The sequence below is a fragment of the Malaya genurostris genome, chromosome 3 (genome assembly GCF_030247185.1).
Source record: "Malaya genurostris strain Urasoe2022 chromosome 3, Malgen_1.1, whole genome shotgun sequence".
Lineage (NCBI taxonomy): Eukaryota > Metazoa > Arthropoda > Insecta > Diptera > Culicidae > Malaya > Malaya genurostris.
In genome coordinates, this window is record NC_080572.1 from 95,119,842 (window position 1) to 95,129,118 (window position 9,277).

At 38.4% G+C, this 9,277-nt stretch overlaps 1 protein-coding gene across 1 annotated transcript in view; it reads right to left on the bottom strand.

Annotated features, from left to right (window-relative positions):
- LOC131435637 (uncharacterized) overlaps positions 1–9,066 on the bottom strand; it is a 52,088-nt gene extending 43,022 nt beyond the window's left edge. The window contains exon 1 of the mRNA XM_058603734.1: positions 8,299–9,066. The gene's annotated coding sequence lies outside the window, so the exon portion shown is untranslated. The remainder of the gene's footprint in view (positions 1–8,298) is intronic.
- Positions 9,067–9,277: the final 211 nt, after the last annotated feature.

The following is a 9,277-nucleotide window of genomic DNA, read 5'->3' on the forward strand; positions in this document are numbered from 1 at the left end:
TTTTATCATTCCTCATGTGTTTTTGCATAAATATTCATCGGTGTTTTAGTTCTCATGACATTATTCTAATGACCATCGTTTTAAGCGACAGTTTGAGATTTTGATCACTCATTACCCCGTAATGTCGAAACTGCAAATCGGATCGAATTTGAATCAAACCGTGTGACAATCGATTGAACATTCCATGAGATATCGAAGTAAGTTCCACTTTAGAGTATTTCGTCATTATTTACGGTACTTCCAGAGCCAGGTTCCGACCATTTGTATATGACTGAAATATTGGGTAGAGAAGATGCTTTCCTAGTCCACTCGTACAATTCATTCGCGGTCGAAATTTGACAATCATTGATCATTTGTAAACTTGCGCGACGTGCCAGTTCCTCCAGCACCGTCGCATGGCCCTTTTCCATGAGCTGTCGCGTGAAAATTCCACTGTGCAAAACGATGAATATAGTCGCTTGGTCGTTGTTCCAATGAAAGCCAGTTATGGCGTTGTGAATAACGAAGGCGTAATTTCCCGCAAAATCACAAATTATTAAACTTTCGTCACTCTTCATTTTTTTTCACATTTTGAAAATATGAAGTTTGTTTTCGACCAATGAAAGAACGCATGTGCAGCTCAGCCATAGCCGAAGCAGAAAAAAAAGTCAACGCTGGAAAGCTCGGATTGGTCCGACCGGCATAATGCAGATAGCCTTTTAAGCCCGTATCCGAGCGAACTGTGCTGCGGTACGGGTCGTAATTGAAAAATTCACTGCTCCGAAAGTATTTATTTTTCCACTCTGAAACTTTGCCAAGGTTGAATTAAGCCCCTAAGGCTTTTTTTTCAACAAAAAAAGAAAAAAATTAGGCCCAAGTTTGAAATTTTTTATTTGTTTTTAATTATTAACTTTTTTCATTATATTAATTTTAAAGGTTGTTTTATGAAATCGCTTATTTGAAAGTTAAGGAAAAGACGCACATTTCATGTCTTGGACGAATTTTTGTATCTTTATTAGATTTTACATTATAGGCTGTTGAAAAAAGGCTCTTTTTCGAAAACGCAAAATTTCAAAAAATCATATCTCGAAAATTTCACGTACCATATCGAAATAAAAAAATACGTGTCAAATATTTTCGAGTTCTTTACCGAAAAAAATAGTTAGATGAAAAGCAAAATTTTGGGTGGCTGATTTTGAGTGGAATGCCCCACCTAATTTTTATATTAATAAAAAAGGTAAAAATGTCTCGTCTTTAAAGGTGATCCAAGTTTGAAGCCAACTTTTGATTTCTACGAAAGAAGTAAACCGATGAACTACCAGATTGTGCTGCATCCGTCGGAACAACCAGTAATCAGGAGGAGCAATGTCAGGAGAATACCACCCATCGTATAGCAAAATGTCCCACTTGAGCGTTTACAAATATTTTTTCACAACTCTTGCGACATAAGGCCGAGCATTGTCATGCAGGGGAATAACTTTATCATGTCTTTGTTTGTAATCCGGCCGTTCTTTTCGTAATGCACGGCTCAAACACATCAATTGCAGCGTGTACCGATCGCCCGTCATAGTATCGCCTCGTTATAGTAGCTCATAGTGCTGCTCGCAAGTGAAAATCGACTTTCAATGTCAGAAACTGCTTGTTGAGTCATTTTCAATGATTCTGCAAGCTCCTCTTGCGTTTGCCTCGGATCTTCATCGAGTAATGCCTCCAACTGTTTGTCTTCTATTTTTTTTGGTTGTCCAGAGCGAGGCCTGTCTTCAACGCTTTACTTGGAGCATTATCACCATAAACAAGCATTTGACGCACTTCTGCTGCACATTTCTTCCAATTAAAGCAGAAAAATAAAATTGCTCAAGTTATCAAAGCGAAAACTAAGGATTCATAGAAAACTCGAAACAATATGAACTGAATAATAATGACCAGGGTTTGGATGAATGAAGCAGTGAAGATGAGTATACATGCTTCACGGTGTATGATATTCATGAATATACCTGCTTTATGAACCATGTCGCTTTTGAGGTAGCGTGAGCCTTGTTGCTTTATTGAAGTGGCTGTCCATGCACGAGAATAGAAGAGAGCGAACAATATTCACCCCTACTACTGTTTCTCCTTCTCTCGGTAAGAGAGAAGCTCTAGCCCCATAATTCACTGCAAAGGGCATGGCAAAAACACGGATCCGTTCTGCACGGTACTCACCTTCACTCGTGAGCACACCACCAGGAGTATTGAATGCTACGCTTCGTGCCCGTGTTGAAAAACATACACCGAACGCAGTAGAAAAAGCACCCGTAACGGTGGTCGTGTAATTGTCAAACACCGGTGCTTGGATTTTCGGGCAGCACTGAAGTCGAGTGTTCCTTACTTCGGCAAACACCGAAGCCGAGTGTTTCCGATTTTGCCATATACGTTGCTTGTACTATAAGCACCTACAGCGACACGGTATGACGAAAAATGCGTTTAATTGATTAATTCTTTTTTCATCAATACGCGTCTGATTGAATTCAATTGATCGACAATATAACCAACGCATGGGTGCTCTTCGGTGGCTTCGCGAAATTGAAAACACTCGGCTCCGGTGTTTAACGAAACTGAAAATACGCGGTTTCGGTGTATGCCGAAGCTTGAAACACCAGTGCCGAAAATAAAACAGCGCCACGAGCACCGTGGCTTCGGATATTGCGTTTCGTGTTTCTCTTTGTGCACTGGCACGCAATGGCATTCTCAATACACGCGGTGGCGGTGGTTATATGAAGCACGCAGTGCAGTGCAGTGTTTGGACATGCAGTGCAAACAAATTAGCTTCACGGTGCAGATAGTGATGAAGATTGAATATTCAGTTTTCGCTAGCAGACTGATGACTGGCTCTTAACTGTCGCATGTTTCTTCGAGGTCCGAACGCGATTCACATACATACAGGTGTGCACTGCCACCGCTCGAGCGTTTATTAGAGTAAAGGTTTTGCTGTAATGGTAACATGTGTTTCTTACAGCTCTCGAAGCTTATAGCAATACACAATGAAAATTCAATGAAAAAATGTTCAACGCGGAATACTGATTAAAATACTTATTTTTCATCCTACTCATGCACTACTACGATTAAACCCAATTAAACACTATTCAGCAGGAATTTGATTTACACAAGTAACAAGAGTTCAGGAGCTAGTTTCTCTCTAACAGCCAGCAAACGAAGCGTTTGTTTGTTTGCAGTATTTGGTGAGATCACCAGATCGCCATTGCGAATTGCTTCGCTCCTGTTACTTCTGTTTATAATATTCAAGTATAACTAAGAATTCTTACCCTCTACTAACTTGACACGAGTTGAATAAGTGATATGCAACAGTTTTCGTGGCATAAAGTCATCATTAACAGCCGTTCGCGTCGGAGAGCCAGTCATCAGCCTGTTAGCGAAAACTGAGTATATAATCTTCATCACTTACTAGCCCCGTGAAGATCGTTAGCTTGCAATGATTTTTTTTGTGAGAAGAACGACGTTCAGGACCACGAGAGAGCAAACTATATTCACGGCTACTGTGCTTTATGAAGACTCTAATACACACACTATACCATCTGTGCATATGTGGAATATATTTGCTTCCACTAGCGTTTTGTTTGTGTGGTTCTTTTTGGCTGGAAAGGCGTCCTCTTTGTGAGCGGTGGAATTGTTCGCTCACAATGCAATGGAAACTATATATTCATTCACCGGTGAATGAATATTCCAAACCCTGATAATGACAGATGTCTAACCTCTTGAAACTATAGACATCAGTTGTTACTGCTCAATATTTATCACATCCAGAGCTAGATCTTTTCAAAACGGACCGAACATATTCCTACTCCCAGTAAAATTCGACGAAATGACAAAAAGTACTGATAATGATAGCAGCGATTTGAACCGAACATCATTGGATCACAAAGATGGTCCGTTAATCGACTGAGCCACAGTAGCCACACATCTGCTAGACTGGTAAATGGTGCATATAAATTCATACAACCATACTTGCTAGTCGAATGCAAATTACAGCCCAAACCGGTAAAATTCATTCATTTTCTCTATTAGAAAATTACAGAACGTAATTCGTTTTGATGATTGCTTTTTTTCAGAGTCGTGGCTTCCTATCTCGCTTCCAAAAAAAACGTCTGGCAGGACTTTTCTATTTATAGATAGGCAGTGTTGGTGATTGCCGATAGTTTGACAGAAGCTGCTCGATATTTCTCTACATTGTACACAACATTTTCAATCCGGTAGAAGATGCTACAAGAACTCGTGTCTTTCAATGCATGAACCGTGAGAGAATTTTTCTACATTTCTTCGCTCCACTTCATACTCTGAGTATTTTACGACCCTTAAAAAATTTACAGTCTGGTAATGATCGGTGTTGTGGGGAATATACCAAGGTAGAATCGCACGTTGACGCAAGTCCGATCGGGATAAAATTCGAGACGTTTTCAAAGAGTTTTGAGATCTATTTGAGAAAAATAAGTGCACATTTTTTCTTTTTTCGTTTATTTCAATTATAAAGGTTTTTACCTTAAGGTCATTCGCCTCTTCGGACCAGAAAAACTTTCTGACCCTTCACGCTGTACCCGTCCCCAGTTTTTTTTTAATTATTTACAATATATTACCTTGTAACTCCGGAATCGGAAGTCGGATCCAAGTGGAATTCAAAAGCAGGCCATAGGACTGTAATACCTTTCATTTAAATCTAAGATTGTTGAAATCGATTCAGCTATCTCTGCGAAAATTGAGTGCATATTTTTTTCATTTGTTTTGGAGCATATCGCCATGTATATTCAGAAACAGAAATCGGATTAGGATGAAATTAAATAGCATGCTATGGGTCCTGAGACCATTCATTTGAATTTTAGTTTGTGAAAATCGGTTCATCCATCTCCGAGAAAAGTGAGTAAATATTTTTGTTACATACATAAATACATACATTCATACGTACACAGACAGACATTTACTCAGTTTGTCGAGCTGAATCGAATGGTATTTTGCTCCTCCTTTGAAACGTCCAGAGGGAGAGGACCTCAATGATTGACCTGAGAAAAGCAAACATTTTCTTACAGATTTCCTAACTAAATTTTTATTGCAGTGATGCGCTGGAAAACTACAGTTACAATTTCAGAATCAGTCTGTGTCATTTAGCTGAAGCGTAAACAGCAATACTTTTTCACTATATGACAAATTTTGTGTTCGATAAAGTGTTTGTTTTTCGGGGAGTTGAAGGACTTCCACGATCACGGCCCGAGCACACGAACACAAAAAGGACGTGCAAAATCACTCGATGTTACTCAGCCAACCAAGCCAACCAAAGGTAAGTAATTGGATGCCGTGTGAATTTGAAGCCACGGGATATCGAACTTCGTTTAGTCACGTGCGTACAATTGCTTCAACGGTACAAAAGAAAAGGTTTTTTGCATCAAATAGTTACTGGCGATGAAAAGTTACTCCATTACGATAATTCAAAATGTCGGGCAACGTAAGGACCATGAATCTTCATCAACGCCCATTCAGAATGGTGAAACCAGCTGGATGTGGTGTATTAAGAGCTACTGCAAACGAATGCAAGGATCACGGGAGACGTCTACCAATGATAATTGATGCATTTGAGCATTTGACAGAAAAACGGATGCTTAGAAATGCTCAAATCGGAAGTCCTACCCCACCAGCCGTGTAGCCCAGACATTTCACCTTCCGATTACTATTTATTCCGGTCGATGCAGCTCAGCCTGTTTGACCAGCACTACTCCAATTATGATAAGGTCAAAAGAAAAAGGATCGATTCGTTGATTGCGACCAAACCGAGAGAATTTTGGAGAAGGGTATCCGTGAATTGCCAGAAAGATAAGAAAAATAATGGCTAGCGATGAACAATACTTTGAACATTGGATTAAGAAACATTTTTTGGTCAATAAAGTTTCAAATTTCTAAATAAAAACGGTCCGAGCTAATTTATACCCCTAACATTCCAACCAATATTATTGTTGATTGAGAGCACTAAAAATCTTGACATCATCACAATTTCTGAAATTTCAAACAAATTTTCAGGATGACAATTAGAACATTTTTGCCTTTCTCTATAGAAATGTATTAGAATTGCTGGAAAAACCGACTTTCGAACGGAGCCTCGGAGACCCATAGTATTATATACCATTCGACTCAGTTCGACGAGATCGGAAAATGTCTGTGTGCGCACTTTTCGAAGATATTTTTACCGCTCAATTTTCTCAGAGATGGCTGAACCGATTTAAACAAACTTGGGCTCGTTTGAAAGCTACTGTCGAGCCATTGATCAAGTTCGAAGATCAAATGGCTGTGACTTTTGGTTCCGAAGATATGATAGTACAAATGACGTAACCAACAAAACGTGTTGTTTTTTTACCGCGCAAGTTTCTCGGAGATGGCTGAACCGATTTCAACAAGCCTAGGTCCGTTTAAAAGCTATTCTTGGGTCATTGATCAAGTTTGAAGATCAAAAGGCTGTGACTTTTGGTTCCGGAGATATAATGGTATAAATGACGTAACCGACAAAACGTGTTGTTTTTACTGCGCACGTTTCTCGGAGATGGCTTAACCAATTTTCACAAGCTTAGACTCGTTTGAAAGCTTCTATTAGACCATTGATCAAGTTTGAATATCAAATGGCTGTGACTTTTTGTTCCAGAGATATGATGGTATAAGTCACGTAACCGACAAAACACGTTGTTTTTTATCGCTTTAATGTATATAAGGGTGCCAATATTTTGGGATCACCTCTAATTTAGTTAAGCGCAATTGTTCAAAAGTTTAAGCACCTCGAAAAAAGTCCCCATGCAAAATTTGAGCTAAATCGGACATAGGTAAGAGGTGCTACCCAGCGGTTCAGATTTGAAAATTTTCGATCTCGAGAGTTCCGAAATTATTTTTTTTTATGTTGAACGTCTTGAAATTGCATGAAACGTCGAGATTTAGTGTCATCTGAAAAAAAATTTTTTTTTGAAAAAATCGACTTTCTGGGAATTTTGAGATGTTTTTTTCTAACTCCCAGAAAGTCAATTTTCCAAAAAAAAAAACGTTTCATGCAATTCTAATACTTGAATGAATCTGAGTTTGAAGAAAACGGTTAAGCCATATTCGAGAAAGTTGAGTGAAATTATTCGTCACACACGCATTTGCTGATCTTGACGAACTGATTCGAATGGTGTATGGGTGTTATGTACTTCTAGTGTTTATGACTGAAAGTAGTTTAAATCAATATAATTATAAAATTGTTTTAACTCGAAAATTCTGCCATCTTTGCCATCATCAGGTTGTTGCCAAAAATGAACCGTACTAGAATCGATCCGAGGCAATATGTTATGAAAAAGGATGCAGTCGTTTTGGTACTTAGAAACAATTGCATATATACGTATACGTATTTTATTTACAAGGGCAATTGTGACAGATATTGTCAAAAAACTTAAAATCTTGACATAAAACTTCGTATAACCCAAAAAGTAAACATTCGATCTCAAAAACATTCAATAGCTTTCAGGGCGACAGAGACACCTTTCATTTGCAACTATTTTGATCCAAATCGGTCCTGTCATCTCTGAGATCTCGATATATATGTTGACAACACATATACAGACTCACCCACACGGACAATCGATTGGTATATGAAACTCGGATTTTTTTTAAAGTTTGAGCGAGTTCTATACCTATTTTTTATATTTATAAATAAAGGTTAGAACCTTAATCCCAAATTCGGTTCTTTTCACATTTCTTTCTCTACGTGTAGCAAGTGATTGATCAAGGAAAGAAATTTCGAGAAATCAAATCTTAAATCATTTCGTTACCTTCTTGCTTTATGAAAATTGCTGATCAAATCCGTTGCACATTTTTACTAGAAGATCGCTATTTTTTCTCCGTGCAACGCTCACTAGTGTTATCTACCGGAATACTGCAGTGTATTCGAGCCATTTGTAGTATATTCAAAAAATGTAGTGTGGCAGCATGTTATTTTTCGACAGATATGTAGTGCATTTAATATAGAAACTCAACATTACTACATTTTATTTACATGGCCCAATGTATTCCATACATTAATAGATAACATGGAAATATGACGGAGTAAAATAACACATTTTTTTATGAATGATCTTTGTTACTAGATGAACATGAATAGCTTTGCAAAATGATCAACAATTCATACTATTTCTGTGATTTACATAGACCTCTTGGTTGCTCAAATAAGATCTGGGGCATAGTGGTTGGTAATATGCCACAAAGTGATCGAATAAATTAATAGTAAAATAGCACGTATCGCCTTCAACCCGTTTAACTATTACTCACCGTTATCCAATCCATTTTAATCGATTACACGTATGCACTAATTGTTCAACATTCTATCCAGTCCTCTGTGATTTCGATAGAGTGATCACAATCACCTCTTCGGCGAACCCAACGACACTAGATCACACTTAATGCATCATTGTCTGGGTGCATCTATTTCACTATGTTTATATATTAACACAAAATCATCAAAGGAACTTCATTCGATTCCGTTTAGTATAAATGAGTCACCACACTTCAACAACAGCGCGCTTCCATTCGAACTTGTACTTCTGCTGCAGTCGTTATAAACAATTTCATTCAGCATAACAGAGCCTGTGGTTTATTTCGTGGTCCATTCATAAAAATTTGCAAAACGTAGACGCGAGCGTTTCATTCATACATTCAATGAATTCACTCATCGACTTATGTATTCTCGCATTTATGCTGCTGACAGTATGAATACGGCATGCTTGACTCTGCAACGGTTTGTCACCACTCACCGTAATTGATGATAATTAATTCAAATTATTCGTGCCGGTTCCATCGCCAGCACTCACTAAACTGTAACAATAGTCGATCGTCTCAACGTGTAGTAAAACTAGACCAAACAGCGAATAGTTATTGAATGCTTGGTAACACTACAAAACTGAACTCATAATATTACGATGAGATTCCAACAAGTCCTTGGATACTACCGATCGTTGTCTATTTAATCGACGAACTGAGCGAATCGTTCGACGGATTCCTGAGAATGCGACTACGATACGGAAAATTGCGACTTGTCTTGAGAAGCTATTCAAAACAAATAAAGATATTATTGAAAACTTCCCGAGACGCGAGTCTCGCAAGGAATCTGCGTTCGTTGCGGACTGGTTGGTTGCTGTCTCTTGTGTATATTTGGTGGCTGTGCAACTATGAACAAACAGTTTGTTCAAATCGGCCCGTGGTAAGCTCGTTTAATACCGTCGTTGGGTTGAACTAGTGTTTATTGATTCTA